Genomic DNA, 22,712 nt, shown 5'->3' on the forward strand with positions numbered 1-22,712 from the left:
AAGCTAGGACTTGACTGGTCTGTAAGGCTCAAGTTTCTCTTCTTTTCAGCAGCAGAGAATGTGCTTTTGTTGCGTGGGCAAATCAAAATGTGTTCATATATTGTGTTAAGTAGTTTACACAAAATCAAGTTGTAAACTGCGTGTTTTTCGGCCAGTTGTGTGATAGCTTCCATTGTGATCTGGTATGGAAAACTTATTCATTTGACAGGTTTGTATTTGTGAAACCCTAGTGTGATGTAAGTGCTCATTTCAGTATTTGCATTAAAATCAGTGGGATTTGTCTCTGTTAAAATGTCCAAAGTGATAGACGTCAAGATGGTACGATTAGTGACTTGTTAATGAATTATGGGTGCCTTGGCATCAGTCATGGGCACGTTACCAGTGAAAAGTAACAGTGTTACAGTTACAGTTACCTAAGCCAAAAAAGTAACTCTGTTACAGTTACAGGGTTTCCAAAAGTAACTTGTTACAGTTACTGTGCAAAAGTAACGTCGTTACTTTTCTGTTACTGTATAAAATAATAGATCACAAATCAAATTATAGAATTTAATAAGGGTTGCACGTCGTAAAACCCTAGACGAAGGAAACCTAAAAGGGAGCCCAACACCAGCAATCGTTTTGAACACCTTTTACTTGAAGTGGAAAACGTGGTTGATGTACTGGGACGACGGCAGTATATCCTAAGACGTTTATTAACTATACCCAGAAGCGCATGCGAAGAGCAGCGGGGAGTGCATCACGAGTGGGGACGACGTCCATTGTGTCTGCTCCATATGCTTAAGGTGTGTCAGACTGTTCGGAGAGCTTCCGGTCCGCTGGGCATACAAACCGTTTTTAAGTCCCGTTATTATACCTTGGAACGTGTGTTCACAAAATCCTAAGACTGCACACCTGCGGACGATCATGGCGGTATCTAAAAGTGCGATTTGGGGATCGGCGAAACGGGCAGGAAATGATCAACGAGGCTTTAAGAATATAAGCGGAATGTTGCTAAAGCAACCCATGCAACGCGTTCTAAGACCGAGCTTGTTGAGCACTGCTGGATGACAGGTCATAGCTTTGACCTAAACAATGCGACGACGCCGGTTTGTGAACTAAGGTGGGGGAAAAGCAACTCCTGGAATCGTAGTTCATTCGCCGCAGCTTGCAAAAACAACCGCGGCCCCCCACTGGACATTTGCAAGGACATGTGTGACTAGTGGACTGGTTGGCCTCGGCTCATTTTTTTTTTTCTTTTATGGATGCTACCTGCATTGGGGGCGAAACGTCTGTCATTTTGTTAATAATTGTTGCGTTAAGTCAGAGTAAACATTTTACAATAAATTAAAAAGAAGTTTTAAAAAATCGCTTCGCTAATTCACGGAATTTCTGGCCTTAGCCGTTTCGCATTCTGCTGTTTTCTAGCCACCTGTCAAACACGATTAGCTCGGAGTCTCAGACGAGGGAGACTATAAACATGGCATCCTAATGCTCCTCCACCTGTACACCAAGAATATAGCTAGATGCTCAAGTGACGAAAAGAATATATATGCTGAAAAAAAAAAAAAAACGGACGCGAACTTAGCAGGCTGTTCAGTTGAACCATGATTGATTTACATGTTGCGTTAATGACAGACCTCCAACCTCGGTCTTCTGCAGGGAAGATAATCCGCTTAGTCACTTCCTCTCCTAAACTGCGAGGGGAGCCCTATTCTGGAAAGTTGAGGGTTGGAGAGGATATATGGTAAAGAAGAAAGTTCTAAAAAGTGTTGCTGTTGGATAACTTTTCATAAAGACAGAAGTAACTGTAACGGTATTTTCCGTTACAGTTACTGCGAAAAAAGTAACAGTGTTACAGTTACAAGTTCCTCTAACTTAAAAGTAACTAGTTACAGCTACAAGTTACTGAAAAAGGTAACTAGTTACCGGTAACGCGTTACTAGTAACTAGTTACTGCCCAAGACTGCTTGGCATGTACACAGAGAAACTTGCAGAGTTGACGTAACATGAGGGTATGATGTAAAAGATGAGCATGAGTTTGTGGTTATATTCTGTCATTGTATTTAGTCATCTCTTCTCCTTGTCGCCCCTTTGATGTCAGTTCTATCCTTCTTGTAGTGGTTGTTTCACATGTGAGATAAGGTTGGAAGACACTCGTGTAAGCAGGGCTGGCACAATGCACATAGCAATCCATTTAGATCGATTCGATTCCTTTTTCGTGCTAGACTTGACTGGCTGATGCTAGCTGTATGGGAATTAAACTTGAGACTGTGCTAAATGTATGTGTAGTGCAGTTTGACTAAGATTGGTCCCGGCTGCATGTATCCACCTCCCACAAATGCGAGCCGTGTTACTAATGTCTTAGATTTATAAGTTTAAAAGAGACTTCTTGAAATTTATTCATTTCTGGATTCAGGTTGATTGAGATTAGACTAGCCCACTGGGGACCAACTGGAGAAATAGGACCAGCTACTTCTAGTTCTATTGGGCCCCTATGCAAACCAGATCTTCAGCTGGCGCCAACTTGAACCAGTGCACCTAGGGGTTTGCGCCACTCCTTCCTCGAAACAAAGAGCAGATTCGTCCACTTCGAAATCCTGACTGCTTTGACAGTGAAATATTAAATAACCCCTGTAAACAGAGCATGAGAACTTGACATTACGCTTTTGCATGGCGGCAAATGAATCGTAAAACGTGTCCACCTGTACTTGCTCGTGGTACAGCAACAGAAAAAATGCATGGAAAGACTTGGGGTTCATTATTCATTGCAGGCAACAACGGCGTTTCGGCAGAGTTCTACAACAGTCAACATGCGGTAACGTTACTGTAACTGTAACGCTGAAATGCCGCACAGGGAACATGCAATGTGTCACCATTACAGGTCACGGACACTGACACCGTGTGACACGTCACAGTTGTGTCAGAACACCGCCGTTGTGCGCGGGATTCGACCTTGTCGTCTAGCAACCCTCTAGCATCCTTCCCCCTTTTTCCTTCGCGGCGCGCTAGCAAGATGGAGCGTTGATCGCGAAAACATCTCTCACGGTGGTTTGCGTGGTTCCCGCGTGTACAGATGTACAGCTGCATGATATGAGTGCACGCATTGACCCGTGGCGACCGACGGTAGTGATATTGAATAGACGACTGCGTCGTACGAAGGCAGAGGAGAGCGGACAGCTTCAGTGAGTGAGTATCCGAAAGCTATCTCCGTTCACGTGCTTCGCGGGACGCTGAATTGAGTACGCGCGGAGCAGTAGGAATGAAGCGGCGCGCGAGCCTGACATCGCGTGATCGACTTCTCACTTCCGCGAAATTTGAATGCCCCATTGTTAAATTGACGCGTGGGCAGACATATGAAGTTCGAACATTCGTGTCGCATCCGTTCGCACGATACGGTTCCTACGCTGGTTTCGGCCATACACCTCTTTTTTTTACCCCTGTTCCTTTCTTTGTGACTGCTTTAATTCCGTTTTTGGTTTACGTTTCGCCAGTCAGGTGAAAGCGCTCTATGCACAGTTGTTTCATTACTGACTATTGTGCCTGCCATTTGTATCGCTTAAAAACGCTCGTACGCTACTTTTCAACTCCGATCAGCCGATGATATCGTAAGAGTGGTTGGACCACTGCGCTCATGTCCGCTTTATGGTTTACATATATATCTCTAAAAATTGGAATCGTCCGAAAGGCAACGTTAAAGGTGGATCGGTGCGCTTTTATTCTTTCAACTTGTTCATTTGTTTCATTTTAACTGGTGCGATAAGCTTGCGTCTAATTGAAACTTCCTCACTTCACGACATTCCCATGATTTCTTCTTTTTTTTTTTTCGAAACGTAAATGGCGAGCGGCCGGTTTCCGTGAAATTCCTGCTTCCAGTGAAAACAAACTAACAAAACACGGCGCCTTTTCTGGTGCGAGCTAGGATCAACTCTGCATGGCATATTGTTTAGTACTCCCAACATTTCAATGCTTCTGTGAGTGTTTGCTAAGCAAAATATTTGGCGAACCTTGGGTGTGCATTCCCCAGCGTGCTTCTCTGACGTATCTGTGAAGTAGCAGAGTCATTCGGTCCCCGTGGAGCAGGCATGATCTTCGCAGCTTAGGCTCACCGGCCGCACTATCATGGCTCAGCACTTCTGGGCAACTGACTGACCGGTGTGCCATCCCCTGGCTACGCCACTGCTCCCTCCCCCGCCCACCCTCCCTTGCATACACACCGTCAATTAATTTAATGCTAGTTAGTAATTAGCATTAATCTTAGGACAGATTTCTGTTCTTGTCTAAAATATTCTCTTGGTACCCTACTTTTGCGAGTACTTTAGTATTTCCGAATTACATCTACGTAAAACGCTGTTTGAAAAAGAGGGGCAAGGGCACCCACCAAAATGGTTTAAAATATCGGTGTCTTTGGCATCCTTCCATTTAAACTGTTTATTATTCCTAGCAGACAGGTTTTTGTCATATTGTCGACTTCAAAAATAAGCACTTAGCACTGTAAAAACGTTTTCATGACACTTTTCGAGATGCTGTGACTGAAGTAGGTCGTGTACCCGCGGTGGTGGTTGCTCTGCTAAACTCAAGGACGCGGGTTCGAGTCCCGGCCATGGCGGCCACATAACGATGGAGGCGAAATGCCAAAAAAAAAAAAAAAGAAACCACAAAAGAAACGTGTACTTAGGTTTGGGTGCACGTTACAAATATCCAGGTGGTCAAAATCAATGCGGAGAGTCCCCACTACGGCTGCTTTCGAAATGCTGCGGCCGTGGCCGGATATCGAACCTGGGACCTCGAGCTCAGCAGTTTAACAGCCGCTACAAGCTAAGACTGGGATACCGTCGAAGAGAAAAGGGACAGCCTATGTTTAGCGTAAACTTTTGAAAATTGTAGCTCTCGCCGAAGGCATTCAAAGTATTTTGTCAAGTCGGACCAATAGAAATTCACCGTTTTCAGAAAATTCTCGGATCGTGGCCCTACGCGTCACAGTACAGCAAAGCGACGCAGGCATTGATACTCTTTTTAAAATCGACCGGGTTGCGCGATCGCTTGTAGGCGTGGAATGGACAAGCGCTAGTGATGCAGAACTATCGTTAAATTGACTATCGATAGCATCGTTTGTTTTTTTAAAACTATCGATAGTACTACTATCGACAAACTATCGATAGTGCAATCGGTAGTACTGTGGTTAATATTACTAGCGATATCATATGCCACGCGTGTTTATTGCTTTGTTGTGATGTATTCGGGTTTCACCCACAAAGACTGTTAGCAACGTTTGACGCAGACTGCGCCGTAATGTTTGAGAAGCTTCACGATCGTTTGAGATCATTCTGTTAATGTTACGCGCCGGACGCGAATAGTCAAGTTTATTCGAAAGCTTACGCGAGCACCAGCGACAACGCTGGAAGGTTCGATGACTGATGTATAAAAGACGACGCGTTCCATCCAGCGGCCGTGGATCATGTGTCAGCAAAGCACTCAGGTTAAGAACATAAGCATGTCAACTTTCATGTCCTTTAGCCATGCTCCTCCGTCTTCACTATGTACCACGCGCGCGGGGAACCAAGTTTATTCTGCAGTGAGTTCGCGCTTTTGATTTTATACTATCGATAGTACCATCGAATTTTTTTACTATCGATAGCGCTATCGATAGCATTTTTTACCATCGATAGTTCTATAGTGACTCAGCTATCGATAGTATCGATAGTACCATCGATAGTTCTGCATCACTAACAGGCGCACATGTACCCTGACATTACCTTCTACCCTCCTCTTTCTTTCTTTTAATCCCTCTCCCCCAGTGCAGGGTAGCAAACCGGACGCGCGTCTGGTTGACGTCCCTACCTTTCCTACCTCCTCCTCCTCAATGATGCAGAAATTTGTCTTGTTTGGGCGTACGTGTCGTACAGTTCGGAGATGTAATGAAATGTAACGAATTTCGGTATTTCCTGCCCTGATACTTTCGGAGTCCGGGCCAAATGGTTTCCTGATATATACTAACTTATATACTTTGGTGTGAACACGTTGTTCATGTCTACTTAAAGGGGTCATGAAGCACCCCTTGGGCTTGTTGAAAAAACACAACCTGCGGAAAGCTGACACGGCTATGAACTGCTCTGCAAAATATTAGTCGTGCGCGCCGCGTAAAGGCCACAAGCGGAGTGCGAAGTTGCCGTTTCCTCAGGCGCCCTCTTTTCAAACAGAGGCCGGTTCTCACTCTCGTCGGTGGGCGGGGCGTCTGCACGTTGACGTCGCGGAGACATAGCATGCTTATTGGCCGATAGCCGGATGAGATGCGCTTTTTGCCACGGGGTGCCGCCGCCACTTGCCCGCGCCGCACTCCTCAGTCTGCTAATTTTACACGGTAGCCGCACTCGCGCATGCGAATCACAGCGGGAGAGCGATCGCGTTTCATGACGCGCGCTGACGTAACTTCTTACCCCCGTGCCATCCCTCCCTGTCTAGCTTCCAGTGCGCTCTTCGGCACGAGAAAAGAGAGAAAGCGCTGAGAGCGTGCGCCAAACCCCCGTAACTCCGCTGATTCTTGACGGATTCGAGAAATTTTTGTGGCAATCGATTCGGGAGGCAGTAAACTCCGATACTAAGGTCATTAGATCATTACTTGGAAAAGTAGTTCATGACCCCTTTAAAAGTTAACGCTTCAACCAATTTATCACGTACCGCCACGAACTATATACGTGCTACGGAGAAATATCAGGGGCGAAGCACCTTAGGGTCTCGGCTTGTCGGCGTGTCATGTCGTCGTCACGGTCCATCATAAACGGACACGCGCCACAACTATCCATATTATGAGTTAAAGGTTCGTCGTTACTACCTAAAACAGTGTTTGGCTTAACAGCGGTGTCAGGATCCCCGACGAAATTTACCAAGTCGCTCAAGTTTCTTATCTAAAACCAGACACAAACGTGGATCTCTATGGTAAAGTCATCTATTTGAAACACCACTTCTTGAAACATATCTGCAAAGTGATGGTGCTTCACTCGCCACCGGTCCACTAAAAATGACGAAGGCAACAGTTAGCCCAACAAATAGCCGACGACGTTAGTGGAGCTGAAACACCCTTCCCTACATGTCCGGTTTCAGGTTTGGCACCACTCGTGCCTCATCAAAGAAATCTCTCTCAATTTCTCAAAGCAATGTGGCGAATTACCTCGGTCAAGACCTGATCTTCTTCTGTCCCTCACTGCCCATTAGCAGTGATTTTGCTCCGGGAAACACCGGCGCACACTGCATGCTTCGCCCCTCCCCAGGTTTCTTTTTTTTCTTTTCTCAGATCTCTCCTGCATTATGTATGATAATCTCACTTGAAACCTGCACCGGAAAAACCGAGTGAAAGACAATGCGGCACGTTCTTTTGGCCTTCCGCATCGTACTATATTTCTATCAGAAAACCGAATTAAGCCGCGCGGGAATACTTGCGTCATCAGTTCACGAAAGCAGCGTTTGTTCAGGAAACAAAATATGTGGAATGTCAGCCAGAAGCACGGGGCCGGCCTGCAGATAGCCCTTGTCGAACTTGGCACTCTAAAGCATTTAAGATAATTAAACGCAACCCTCAGCGTCGCAAGGCGCGGCTATCTATATATCGCGTGGTCTTCCGGGCTGTGATAACAATTTATCTGTACTTGTCGCGGGCGTGAAGCAACTTCCAACGATGTTGCATACTGTTTTGCTTCAACGGTTTCTCCTATATTAACGTTTAGCAGGGGCGTAAGCGGCATTCTCCTTCGATAAAGGGGCTGGGTAAGGGCACACGGCTCTCACGTGTGGGATGTACAGTCATGAGCAATATGAGAGGGAGCACTGAAAATACCTTTTTTTAAATGTCCCAGCGGCTAAACGCAGCCGGCAAGCGCAAAAGTGTCAATCGCACTAAATTCTTAAGCGGAAAGGTATCTCTGGAAATTCAGTACTTCACATTTATATCAGTACACTACAAGTAACCGTTTATTAAACAAGAATTCACTATTCCCTCACATATTGCTCGCGACCGTACCCATATATAATACACACCCACACCTTCCCATCAATCCTTTTACTAAGCCATTTGTTGTTAGTACTACTGCCAGCGGAACGAATCACACCGTAAAAACGATCCCAATCAAATCACTAAGGTAGCGATCTACGATTGACCGATTACTCGTAATAAGTCGCGTTTTTTTTTTTTTCCTTCTCGTAATTATGTACTTGATGAACTGCATCATTCGAGCGATAATGTTTGTGGCACTGTGATTCCCACACTTTTCTTTTAGAATAGTCATTTAATTACTAGCTATTAGACACGTTATTCAGCAAGTGTGCTTTTATAATTCCCCAGCACGTATACATTTGAATAGGTCAGACTACAAGTAACTGTTAAAGCTGCTACGGGGGCTGGTTGACATGACTTCATCTTATAACCCACTTCCAGGTATTCGCTGGCTCTAGGTAGCTCATTACTTGAAATCAATTGCATTTTTTTTTTCGTAATAACATGTTCGATCGACTACCTCATTCGAACGATAACGTGGTGGCGATGTAATTCCGTTAAGTTTTGTTTATCTGTTTCTGCCATTTCGGCTAGATTATTCTAAAAATTTTCGTTAATTTTCCAGCGTGGTTGCGTTTCAATAAGCCAGCCTGACGCCATATCTCCACCCATCTCGCTTTTGTTTTTTGTTTTTTTTTTCTTTCGTCATTGTATCGGCCAAGCTGGACACAATGCATGTTAAGAGACGAATGAAATTCGAAACCGGTCGTGGAAAATCTTTTTCCCGGAAGTTCTCTTTCATTAAGTAATGTAATTGCCCACATTCCTGGCATTCGTACTTATCAAATGTTTGATTCATTGATAACTCAAGCACATTATTTATTACTGCGAGTCTGAATACAGCTTCGCTGCCGTTGAGGGCTTTAAAATATCGTCATCAAATCCACTGGAAATATCCCTCGACCCCAGCTATTTAGACGACGAAGGTGTTACGCGAATGAATGGGTGACGGCATATGGGGAGATTGGATACGAATGAAAGATGTCGGTAAACAGTGTAGATAGACTTCACGTGACGTCATCAATGCAGCTTCTCACCCTGCTCGCACCCAAGTATGGCTGCCACGGTGACGTCAGGGCACAATGCCATCACTCGTGCATCGTCTTGCATGCGCTTGACTGTTGCATCCATGTGGTCTCGGCACAGGACGCGCCTGTCGTCCTCTCACGTCTGTTGCTGCCGCAGCTCTTGGATATTCTGGTACACTAATATGGTGGTCACGATGACGTCATTGCAAGCTGTCTATGGGCGAGAGTGATAAATTTATGCGATGAGCCGGAGGGGCAATCCGAGAGTGCTACTTTTGGGGATACCGTCATTTTCGCGATGTTTCGTGCGAAAACAGCACTGGGCGCTTCCTCTGTGGTCGACAGTCTTCCCGGGACTATACGCCAATACAGCGTACTCTGACAGTGTGAATGCTACACTGTTAGAAAAAATCGAGTATTTTGGGAGTATTTCTGCCACACAACAATAATCGTCATCTGGCTTGCTCGCGTTTCCTTTCTTGAAAACCCGGCTCTCGCCACTTTCCTATCAAGATTGCTATGTCACGCTGATAACGCGCGCGTCGTTCGTGACCGGGGAGTGCCGGGACCGTGGTGATTACGCGTGGTGGATGACGATTATAGTTGTGTGACAGCAATACTCCCCAAATATTCGATTTTTTTCTTAGAACGCGCTGCTATGCCCGAGGGCGCGAGTTCGATTCCCGGTCACGGCGGCGGCATTTCGATGGGGGCGAGATGCAATAAACAGCCGTGTGACTAGATTTAGGTTAGAAGTGTTAAATTTAAAGGCTCGTTTTTCTTTGTTATACACAATATTAATGAAGACTAACAGACAATTGAACACTAACATGAACAATGAACACTAACAGATTTAGGTTAAGAAACCTCGTGTGGTCGAAATTGGTTCGGAGTCCCCGACTACGGCGTGCCTCAGAGTCATATCGTGCGTTTGGCGCGTAAAACCCCTGCAATCATTATTATTAATTAGAATATGCTGTTGCTCGTTGACGCGTCCAGCGCTATGGACAGAACTTTAATCACTTGTGGGGGCAGCCATATTTGTCCAGGGGGCTGCTTCAGGTCAGAAGCAGAACGATCGACAGGGATAGCTTCCGGCCTGTCATCGTCGCATGCTTGATTGCCAGTGTTCGCTCACCATCATTTGTGACGTATCTAAGCACGCAGTGCCTGTGCTGGACGTACCGGCAGGTGGTAACTGGTGTCACTATAGTGTGTATGCTTGCGCTAAACGCCGGTGCGAGAGTAAAAGAATCCGTCACGCAAAATCTCACGAGACTGAAAGTGCATACCCCGAAAGTGATTGTTGGAGATGGCACCCCATCGAGACGAATCTGCGCGCTGTCACGCATGCACTTACAGAGCGCGAGCTACTGGGCAAACCCAACCTTTATTGGAATGCAGCCAGTCTGCCACGCGCGCAGGTCCGGTACTTGATTGTTTCCGTGGGAGAAGGGAAAAGGCACATTCCCTGTATCCGCCACGAGCCCCACGCTGCGGACATATCGAGGCCTGTCAGAATTTGTAGCCGCTCACGTATAGCATAATCTACATACACGCGCGTCGAGGGTAGTCGAACTTGGCTGTTGACATATGTACTAGCCCGGGGAACAAAAGCTTCCAGGACACGGGCCCTGCGGCAAATGCGGATTTCTGCTCTGTTCTTTGTCAGAAGTGAAGATCCTTAGGAGCCTGGCGTCACAGCTGATTAGCCTAGAAAGCCATATGCGATCCATTCTGCAGTTATTCAAGGCAACTGACTTCCATGGTCGTCTGTCGCTATACGCTGCGTTGTGTGTGTGTGTGTGTGTGTGTGTGTGTGTGTGTGTGTGTGTGTGTGTGTGTGTGTGTGTGTGTGTGTGTGTGTGTGTGTGTGAGAGAGAGAGAGAGAGAGAGACATAGAATACATGGACATCGGTCAACTTGCAAGTGACGTCAGTTCCTGTCTTCCGTCCGCCATCACCGAGCACATACGTCTCAGTGACCGCGCTGTGTTTACGTTCGTGCGCGGATCGTTCGGCGTAGTGCGCGTGTTTTGATCGTTTGCCTTGCGCTTATGACGAACGGGAATCGTTCAGGACGTTATGCAGCCTGCAGTGTCGTCAGTGGTGACGCACGTAATGGTTGAAAAAACTTCGCACGAGTCACTACAGCGGCGTTCTTCGGCGCCTGCACAGATTTCGTCGCTGATTGCTGCATAAAACCATGGCCGATAACATGTTTGGCGCCCAGTCGGGGTTCTTTTCACCGAAGAGCTAAGAGGGCCTCCCGAAAACCAAGGCGCGATCGCTGTGTTCAATTCGGTGCTTCACGTTTCGACAAAAATTGACCTCGCGCATAACTCCGTGGTGATACATTCGGCGAAAAGGTGGGGAGATTCGGAAGCATAACTTGCCTGTTATGAAGTGCATAACACCCGCACACACAAACGTTGTGCACCGTGTGAGGTCCTTCCTGTTTACGCGCGCATAAGCTCCGCTTCTCGGACAGCTCTTTCGTGCGGTCGCACGGGTTTGTGATCACGTTTGGCAAACAGTACGTCCCCGCGTCTGTTTTTTTTTATTATTGATTTACACTTCTCGTGCAGCAGCCAAATATCGCGCAGATCGCCGCTGCGATGTGCAGCGTTGACGGGAAATGCGAGAGCCGCAGAGCTTGAGTCGGTGTCGTCTGCTGCCATGTGCTCGGTAATGGCGGCGCATGCCGCGAAATCGTATCCCAGAGTTCCGCGGTGTGACGTAGTTGCAAGTTATGTATATCCACTTTGCTACCCTATACGTGGAGAGGGAAATGAGGGGTAAAAGAGAGAGAGCATCAGCGCACACAATCCACAATACACATGCGCAGTGCCTTCAAAAACTGCACAGAGGGGTGAGAGAGAGAGAGAGAGAGAGAGAGAGAGAGAGATGAAAAAGGAAGGCAGGGAGGTTAACCTGGTTAACCTGTTTGCTGCCCTGCACAGGGGTCGGAAAGAGGAACTGCACACAGGCTCGTATGGCTTTTTGGGCTGATGAGGTGTGAGGCTATAGACTCCCAGGAGGTTTTCTGCAGTAAAAGGCCGATCATCAAGTCTTCTTTCAAGGCGCACTGGAGTGTCCGGCGACGTTGGTCAAATTGGGAACAGGCAGGGGCGTAGGCAGAAATTTTTTTTCGGGGGGGGGGCACCCCCTTGATCTGAAGTGGGGGCCGGGCAGGCAGATGTAATCGAGTGTCATTTTGTGTTCTGTATGCCATGGAAAAAAAATCGGGGGTGGGGCCCAAGAACCCGGTGTGCCCCCCCTCCCCCTGGCTACGCAACTGGGGACAGCGGGTGATTTGTATAGTCTCTTGACATTCGCATTTAGCGCATGTGGGTGAATCCGCCATTCCAACGCGATGACTGTATGAGTTGATGAATGCTACGCCGGCCCACAGCCGACACAGCATTGTAGCGTCATGTCGAGCAATTTTCGTTGGCAGTGGCAGCTGTGTGCATGTAATGAGTCAAAGTTGTATACACGACAGTCGGAGTTTCGCGGAGAATTTCAGTTATTCAGCGTGACACTATGCGCGACGTGGCGAACTTCTCTTGCAGCGTCTGCTCTTGGCAAATCTACGAGCAGGGTCAGCGCTGCGCTGTGAATGTGTATTGTGAGTCGTCTGCACTCATTCTTTAGCTCAAGCTCATCATTGCCTTCCCCTCGTGTAAATCCTCGAGAGCGATGCTGTGGCCACAGCTAGCTTGTTGCAGCTTATATCGAACGTGATAGTATACCTACCTTCAAGAACGAATCGAACCATCGCCTCCAGTGATCCAACTCGTCGGGCGACATTCTCGCTGCACGAGAGCCGCGTGGTTACACTTCAGGCGCATAACTTCCTGCTCGAGATTGGCGGGCACGCGTATACCGATGAGGGGCGTGCACGGAGACGATATCGTAGACGGCGGAAGACCGTAAAGACGCCGAAACTGCTGATGTTCGCTTTCATGAGGGTCACTCTGACGCATGCACCGAACAACTAAACGGGGCGTGCGAATAGCGCGATTTCTTAATCGAATTCTAAAGAAAATGCAGCTGTCAGATTTCGAAGCGTATGCCTTATGTGTTTTAACTAGAATATTGGAGAAAAAAAAAGTAGATCGATGACAAAAAAAAAAAGAACGAACAAACAAGGGTGGGGAGGGCAGGGTGTTACATAAAAACTTAGCTGTGACTTTTTGAAGGGAGATATCAATAAACTGAATAAAGTTATTTAACTGAATGTGGCAGAACTATTTCAATTTGCATGCATAAAATCCGCGAAAAATATTTAGTTGAGACATCAATAACTTGAAGGAATTTACGGGAACTATACTGGAGGAATTACTTGAATAGGGTTCTTGAAGTTCTCGCTCACACAAAGAGTGCAGTGTGCTACAAGAAAAGATACCTTGAAAGAGTCATTCGCTAACAACTACTGGAGTAGTTTGTATGAGCGCAACTAATTTAGTTCGACATGCTTTGACGATTGCCTAAGGAGACAGTTTTGACTTTTTCATATTGTTACGACGTAACGGGAGACACCAAACGACCGACTCCATGCAATGAAGTTTTCATTACATTTTATGAGGGTGGAAACGTGAAATCACATCCCCACGTCCTTTTTAAATCGCTGCCTCATTATCGTATATGAAACGGCGTCATATCGAACTGCCTTATATATAGCCTGTCACGATATGCACCACGTAGCATCACCTTATCGAAGTAGTCTCCCGGGGCAGCGCGCAAAAGCTTGGACCTCAACATTACAGTCAGTAAAACATACCCGGCTCTCGTGCAGTGCACTTGCACAACCTCGGGCAGGCGCCGCTGACGCATGAAGCAGGAAGAGATGTTTGGAACGGTTTCGTGATTCACGTCATGTGACGAACCGCATAACGCTGTATACAGTACATTGTATCGTCCGAAGTACATCCACACGTGGCCTCGCGAAAGACCTCTCCGACAGATTGGCTGTCCAAAGACCCACACTTCGTCGCCGGCTACGTAAACGACAGGTCTGTCTACCAAAGGAAGCAGTGTCTGGCATCGTGTAGTGTTGTTGGCGTCTCTCATATACGCACACTCTGAAGCTATATATTCCTCCGTGGCTTCCTCGGCACTTTGCATAATGCCCTCCTCGGTCTCCGTATCATGCAGCAGCATCGCGCCCAGTACTCTTGTGTAGCTTCTCAACTGAGTGTTGTCACTTTTGTACTATGCCTATACATATAAGGCCAAGTTGTCGGGAGAAAAAAGAAAGTGTTCTTCGAACGCGACGGATCTAGGCGAAAGCCGCTCTTAGTGGTCCTATCCTCTCTATTTCCAGTGTCAGGGCTCATAATCGCAGATAAATTTAAAAGGCGAGCAATAAGTCAAGACTGGCAACACTCTAATTACTCATCTAAATGAATACCGACACCGCGCGTTCCCTTGGTGTAGAAATTTCTGCTCTGCACGAAAAGAGGAAGTTATGTTTACAAAATCACGCTGTCGCGTCCCAAAATTAAACTTCTATGTGCATAGAGCTGGTCTAGTTCCTTCCCCCCGGTGCTCATTTTGTAATTAGTACGAAACAGTTGAACACTATTTTGTATCATACAGGCGCTTCCGTTTACTCGGGAAAACCGCTCTAGCAGAAGCATTTAGTAGCGCTGGATTGGATTTCACTACTTCAGATATTCTGTCCTTAGGAGCCTCCTTATTAGGCCATTGTCAGAGGGATGTCTGCTCCGCTGTCGAAAAATAGTTAATGGAATCAGGGTGGTTTTGACTCTAAAATCGTAAATTACCATTATTAATTTATATTCATTATTATAAAATTTCTCAGTAGCCATACAATTTGTATCTATCCATTTTTTAAAGAAATTTATTCGTTTCTTGGCCGATCCCCTAGGGTGGGGGGGAGTCAGTGATGTAGGTCATCATCGTCATCGTCATCAAGTCATCGTCATATTTCGCATGCGACATGTTCTGAACTTCCGAACTACAACGTGCACCCTAATCGTTAAGCAAATAACGAGCTAGTTGGTACATTTTATTCCGTTAGCGATATTATCGTCGAGATTTTTTCCTGCTGCTAATGTCCACCTATCCACGTTGCTTATCAACAAAAGCCTATTTGTGACAGGTTTTTTTTTTGTCTGTGTATGTGTTCGTTTAAGGTTCTCAGCATTGAAAGAAGCACCTGGTATATGCGTACGTGCCATCTCACTTTCTGTAGCTATTGCGAGGTTATTTATTCACTGGCGGTCGGCCGCAGCTGTTGGTCAGCAGCGTTTGCTCTTGCGCGGTGCGTGCGTATGCCGACGTTTTCAGCACAGTCGGCTCCCTATATGTACAGCTGTCGCGAGCTCCGTCGCGGTGAGGGTCGTGCACAATTTCGCGACATCCAATATATCACACGCTGATCACGCGATCCTGTGCGTACGCATTCTTTCGGTGCTTCGAGCGGATCTCGTACAATTTCTATAGCGCCAGCGCATCTCAGCTCTCCTGAAGCAGGAGAAGCGGTTTCTCCTCGTTTCAGGCGGGGAATGCTATATCTTCACCTGACGAGCAGACGCACGGCGATCATTATGCTCGAGGTCGTGGGTTCGATTCCCTGTTCTTCCATTGCGACAGGGACGAAGTGCAACAACACTTGTGTACTTTAGAATGCCGAATCCCCCACTACGGCGCTTCTCATATTCTTATCGTAGTTTTGGCGCGTAAAACCCCGGTAATTGTTTTTGTTACGAGCATTATGCGCTACGCGCAGTATTTCGTACACGCCAACCCGCTGAAGAGATCGCCCTGCAGACCATAATACAGCCATTGTAATATAGCAAAATATGTTACCATTGACTCGGTAAACTTCCACTATATCTTGTCCTTTATAGTCCTTTATTTAAAAAGAGGGAGCCGCATGGCCTCTGCGGGGATAAACGGGACTTTCAAACTATGCTAATACTTCACAGTGTCGTAGGGTTTGCACTTATTCAAGTCACAATCACTTGTACTGAGGCGGTGGCCCCGCCACGGTGGTCTAGTGGTTATGGCGCTCAACTGCTGACCCGAAGGTCGCGGGATCGAATCCCGGCCGCGGCTGCTGCATTTTCGATGGAGGCGAAAATGTTTGAGGTCCGTGTACTTAGAGTTAGGAGCACGTTAAAGAATCCCCAGGTGTTCAAAATTTCCGGAGCCCTCCACTACGGCGTCTCTCGTAATCATATCGTGGTTTTGGGACGTTAAACCCCAGATATTATTATTATGTACTGAGGCGGTGTATGGTCAGTACTGTGGTTTGTCGGACCCCCTAAACCACTCTGATTAGGCCGCTCTGACTTCCATACTGCGCAAATACTAACTGCGTGTCCGGGTCCGTAAGCAGCGCTTCCCGATAATTTGTGCCCTGCAAAGCCTGTATGGCCATTCGCCCTTTATCGAATGCGGAACATTCCGATGACGAAGCATCGTCTGTCTCTAACGTTTGAGATACGACATTCGTTACAGCATTTTCACGCCATGGCAACCTAATTAAAGCTCTGATATATTATATCGTAACAAATTTAATGAGCGGACTCAACGCTATACGTCGGAGCTCATGCAGCTAGAGCGACATGTGAATTGTTTTGTATTCCAGAACATTTTAATGTCTGTAATGGTAGATTTTCGCTTTTCTAAGGCTTATATTTGAGCACGAATGTAAAGCGCATGTCGCACGTTTTAATTATTTTGCGGTGTTGTGTCCTTTCATACGTCCTCGTTCACGTAGCGCTGTGCAAATATGTCGATTACAAATCACCAACTAGCCCATGCTGCCCTACTCTCGCGGTAATAAAAGTGCGCACTAAAATCGTCTACCTACTGTACTTGGTCGATCGACAACCCGTAACGCATAAAATGTACTCGTTCAGGCGCCTCGTAGCTAAACGTGTTTTGTGGCTAAACACGTGGCACAGGAATCAGCTGCGGCTATTGCAGCTATAGGCTCAGCGGGCAACTTCCGTAACGCGTCATATATAAGCTTTGTTTTCAGTTTTTGCGATTCTTCCTCTCACAGGAAACGTTTAGTGGCCTTTTCGCTGCGTCGATAAGCGTTGAGCAACTTTCACTAAGCTTTCTTCTTCCACAGGGGGAGGGGGGGGGAGGTGTTAAGCTTGGCGTGACTTATAACCTAACATTATCATTGTTATTGCTGTAGGATCGAAACAGGCGCTGCGTGCGCCGGCTGCTATTAGCCATCTCTTTGCTACAGCAATTGCTCCATAATATCATAACCTCCACATTCGAAGACTCCACGTGTTCATTGGATACGTAAGCACTATTATTATTTTCTTACCAGTAAACGGCAGGAATGAGAAGCTGGAAGGTTGCGATGAAAAATTTCGTAAACAGTGGGTGGGTGCTCGCGCCGAGGTTTCGACAAGTGTACTTGTCGAAACGTCGGCTCGAGCACCCACCCACTGTTTACGGATTTTTTCATCTCTTACCAGCAGTAACTTTTTTCCTCCGCGTTGAATGGTGGCCACGGAAGTCGAAGGCAGGTGTAATGTATACTTATTTCCATCCAGTCTAGTTCCTTCCGTATCATCCATGTTCATGTCTGGCGTATCCTTGTGATATCATGGGCTGGGCTTCTATCCAAACACTGACTAATCGCGAGAAAGAATACAGTTTGGAATCATTATATATTTGCTGGGCCTCAGTTTCACGCGTTCGTTTATTCATTTTATTTAAAACGGCACCAAAGTGAAACGATGCATCAATTGAGGCCGATAAATTATTCCGATGAAAACTCAACTGTCGTTATTTTCACGCCATCATAGGTCTATTGATATTGTGACGTCGCAGTTGACACGCCTTTAATAAGCCTTCGAGACTTAGCGAACCGAACACAACCGAGGCACAGAACAATCTCAAGATGTGTCTCCACAAGCGAAGATGATGAAGAACACCATGTGATGATGATAATGTACAGATGATGAAGAAGCGCCTGATAAATGCCCACAATATATAAAAAAAACAATGTAATGTTCAAAGTTTCATTTTTAAATTTCGCGCCGGAATCTGTGCACGTGAATGTCGCATGAAGACCATCAGGGTGACAATCAGGAGACCATGCGGCCTAAAAAGATGGCGGTGATTCCTTACTTGCACGGCATCTCGCACAATCTTAAAAAGATTGGTGCAAAAGTCGGCGTACAGGTGGTCATGTCTGCGCCTGAAAAACTGTCTAAACTCTGCAATTGCGACAAGCCCATTTATACCCAAAAAGGAAAAATGCGGCGTAAAACACCGAAACAAGTATGTTGACTGCACGAAGGAAGTCGTGTACAAGTTGCCACTCTCGTGTGGACGACCTTACATTGGGCAAACAGGTCGGTGTCTAAACCACCGCCTGCGTGAGCACGCGAACAGGGTGGACGGGGGCAGGGATGGAAATTTGGCCATTCATTGCCACGAGTGTGGATGCAAACCGTTGTATAAACAGTGTACTGCTGTTTTTCATGACGGGGATCAGCGCACTCGAGAGATTGTGGAGGCAGCCAAAATGCAACGGGAGGGCAGCAACTGCGTGAGCATGACGTCAGTTTCATTGACACAGAAGGAAATGGCTTTCTTGGAAGGGTCACTACATTTTGGGGGAGTGAGTAGCTGATGCGCGCTGACACACTGCACACCTGTGGCATTGGTGTTTTTGTTTTGTCATAGTCATATTTGTATATATTTAGGGCACATGTTAATAATAAATTCAGTTGGAAGTTTGCGCCCGTCCGTGTCTGTTTCGTCCGTCGTCTTAGAAAATTTTGCGCAAGAAGTGGTGAACGTGAATGTCAGCGTGACTTCACGTATTCGAAATATTTTTCCCCATTTTGGCCACAACGGCTCAACATTTCCCAAAACTTGGCACGCTAAGTCTCTATGGGCCCTTCAGAGAACCGTGTACTTCATTTAATTTACCGATGAAGAATTATGTAAGCCCTAGCAGACGCCGTCAACGTCGATGACGTCACAACCAGTTAGTGCGGGAACTTCAATGTGGCGTCGCCACCTGCGTTTTCTTTCTGCGCGTTTTTCTAGCTTACCAAGCGCCTTCCCGCGGCAAGGGTTGTGCCTTTTGGTATTGTGAAATACGAATTTACCAATACGAAAGAAATCGTTTACCTCTTTATAGTGTCCCTATAGGACATCCTGTAGCACACCGCGTGTATTAGGATACGTGGTGAAAGGCATTATACTGAACCTTTTACTTGCAGGCCCTGTATGTATTTCGCCTTTTCAGTTTGTTGCTATGCATAATGACACTGCCGGTGGCGCGCAGTTTATCTGCTCGCGCCTATGCATCGTAGAGCTTCCGGGTATTTTCTGCAAGGTCGTACACATACGAGCGGAATACAGCCCGCGATGCCGCCGTATTCATGCGTTAATTCGCGGGCTGCCAGTATATTCCGAGGCCAAAGCCGTGGCTCGACGTATTTGATGCAGCTGTGAAATTCCAGGAAACCAGTGGTTTTACTTTGCTTTTCATTTCACGTGCCCCTGTTTCCGGGTTAGCTTCTTATCAGAATCAGCATCATTTTATTTCGAGTCAAACAAAGGGATGAGTACATCATAAGTGTATACAGAAGGAGGTCCCGTAGTTACAAACTGAAATGGGACCTCCTGTGCATAATAACATGGTAAATAATACAATCAAAATGGCAATACGTAGATTTAATACAGGCATTGTCGCTTAAGTTAATCATCTTGGCCGGGGTGGGGAGGCGGGTCGATTAGGAGCGTTGTCGATGAAACGACTGGTATATGACACTATTTGTTCCGTACTATAAAAAAAAGCATCATTAAATCAATCGTACGGGTGTTTACGCTTTTTGGACAACTCACTACGAGATCGGCGTTCGCTCTTCACTCTCTTTTTGTTGAAACGATGACATAAAGGGATATTAGAGAAGTCAAATGATCGCAAAATATATAGCGGAGTGATCCAAAGAAAGCAAACATAGCCCTCATTTAGTTCTGTCATGCAACTATGCTTTCTTTTTTGTTTTTATGTGAATGATATTGCTTCAAAGGTAGATAAATTGGGTACTTGATCAGTTATGTGCCTGTACGTGCTGCTATTTTAGAAAAGAAAACAAAACAAGAACAAAGACGCTTCTAGATTTTTTTTTTTTTTTGCAAGCTGTACACATTGTGGTTTTCCGGTCCTTTTCATCGATGCCTGGTGTGTTGGCAATTGCTTGCACCATTCCTGCGCAGTGCGTGTGACATGTAATACAATGAATACCACGCAAGAAAAATGAGGAAGCATTCGACTGAAAACCTCAAATTTAATTATTGTCTCGTGAGAGCGTATAGGGCTCGCCTGTGCCCTCCTTAGCGTTGTTTAAAGGGACTTAGATTTTTTTTTTATGCAAACGACTCTTCGTCCTGTAGCCTTCATCACTGGTAACGCTTCATGTGGCGGAAATCGAAGGAGAGAAATAGAAGGGAAGTCTATTTAATAAATACTGAAATACTCCTACTAGGCATAAGTAGCATACCACTCGTACTCATACTAAGCAACATATAGGTGAGCCTGACGGCTCGCCTAGTATGTATACTTGAGATGAGTATGCTGAAGAACTAGGTAATAAACAAAGTGCGCGACAGGAGTGGAACATGCACTAAACACATTACAACAGTCAACCAAACTAAAGTATTTCATTTACATCTTGATGTCTTTATAGGGAGGATGACTATCATGCGGGCAGGTTAAGTTGAAACGAAGCGACCCTGGCGCCTTTGACAGTCTCTACAGCAGTGTGAAAAAGTAGTAGTAGTCGTAGTAGTAGTAGTAGTACAGGCACGTAGCCAGGATTTTTTTTCGGGGGGGGGGGGGGGCAAGGCCTAATTGTTCGAAAGAAAGCCTTTCCATGGCAAAAAGAAAAAAAAAGTTGCCTGGAAATATAGAAAGCTGGACGAATTTCGGGGGGGGGGGGGCGCCCCCCCCCCCCTTGCCTACGTGCCTGTAGTAGTAGTAGTAGTAGTAGTTTGAGGTGAGGAAAGAGGCTTATTTCTGCGACACATGAGGGCGCGCAAGCAGTCTGTGAGGAAAGCAGTGCGCCAGTGTGACACCACATTCCTCCTCCTCCTCTAACTCCGTTGTTGTCTGATGAGGATGTCCTCTCCGGAACATCGGTCGGCCACTGCGTCGGCGCATGCGCGCATCGCCGTCGCTTCTCGGTCTGCGCCGTCGTTCGATCATCGCTCGTCCGACACCTGACACTTCGTCCAGCACCGCACATCCCGTGTGTAAGACGGTCCTCCCCTTGAGCGGCACCAACTGCACGCTTGTCGATATCCGGGCTCGAGAACCGCGACACAGCGCGCGTTTCACGTTTTATCCGGTATAATGTGTTCCATGAAAAAATAATAACTATCGCCCTGAGGAGACAGACGTAGACATGGAGGGAGACAGACATAATATAGTACACATGTAGAATTTTATTATTGTTGTAAGAGTGGATAGCAAGCGCTATGCACGGTCGTGGTATTTTATGCGAGTAAATTAGGCCTTACCCAAACTGTGGACTTTGCAAAAAAAAAAAAAAAAAACTATGTTCTTGTGGGTATTTTGTCTTTATTTATATGCTGTAGCTCGTATACGTACTAACTTACTTACTGGCGGGTTATATCCCTGCTTTAGCCGGGACAATCTTTTTTTAGATAACATATAGATTTTTTATAAGGCGATGACCGTATAAGGCACCTGTCGTCTTCGCTGACGAACTGTACTATCGGCGTCAAATGAAACGCGAACAGCGGCAGGCATTCGCAATGGTATAGTGCGCGCCGTCGTGCCATCACCATGGACAGGCGCGCACATCCGATTTGGCAGCATCGTGCATCTGAACTGACCCCCCCCCCCTCCCCCCCGCGAGAATTCCTGTATCCGCCCCCGTATACGTGTATGGGAGATGGCGTAACGGAAGACGGCATTAAAACTATCGTGCCCCGATGGCAATGACGTTCTGCTGCTGAGCGCTAGGTCGCGGATTCGATTCCCGGATTTGGCGGCCGCATCTCGGAGGAAGTGAAATACGAAACTGTTGAGCGCGCCACGTGGTGTGACGGGGACGTAGTACATGGCTCGCATGACTGAGGCAAAACCGGCAGCGTCTTGCGAGGAGTAAGCGATACTGCGCGTTCCGTGGGAGGGACTTGAACATAGACGTGAATGGCGCCTAGTTGTTATCACCGCATCGCGCGGTGTCGCGCGACAGAGACGGCGATTTCAGCGGCGATATGACCGATACGGTCACGACCGCGCGCCTGATGGCCACGGCTGTAGAGCTTGGAGAGTATACGCGCGCGCTTCCTTCTGGTAGAAGCAGGCCGTGTGCGGCAGTCCGGCAGTGGCATGATGCATATTGCCTAAATCCAAATGGGTACACCTTCAGCGCTCCGCTCAATCGGCTTTGCCCGCCAGAAGGTGCCCCTGCCCCCCCCCCCCCTTCCCTTAGGCAGGAGGGGGGGGGCAGGGGCAACCTTCTGGCGTCCACCGATAGTATGATCAAGTGAGGGAGAGAAAATTAAACATTATTGAAAGAAGGAGAAGAATAGCTGATGCACTTAATTGTAAGTTAAAGTGATACCTCAACTCATGTAACAGCACGAAAAAAGTGCAAAGGCGGC

Source organism: Rhipicephalus sanguineus, chromosome 3 (genome assembly GCF_013339695.2).
Source record: "Rhipicephalus sanguineus isolate Rsan-2018 chromosome 3, BIME_Rsan_1.4, whole genome shotgun sequence".
Lineage (NCBI taxonomy): Eukaryota > Metazoa > Arthropoda > Arachnida > Ixodida > Ixodidae > Rhipicephalus > Rhipicephalus sanguineus.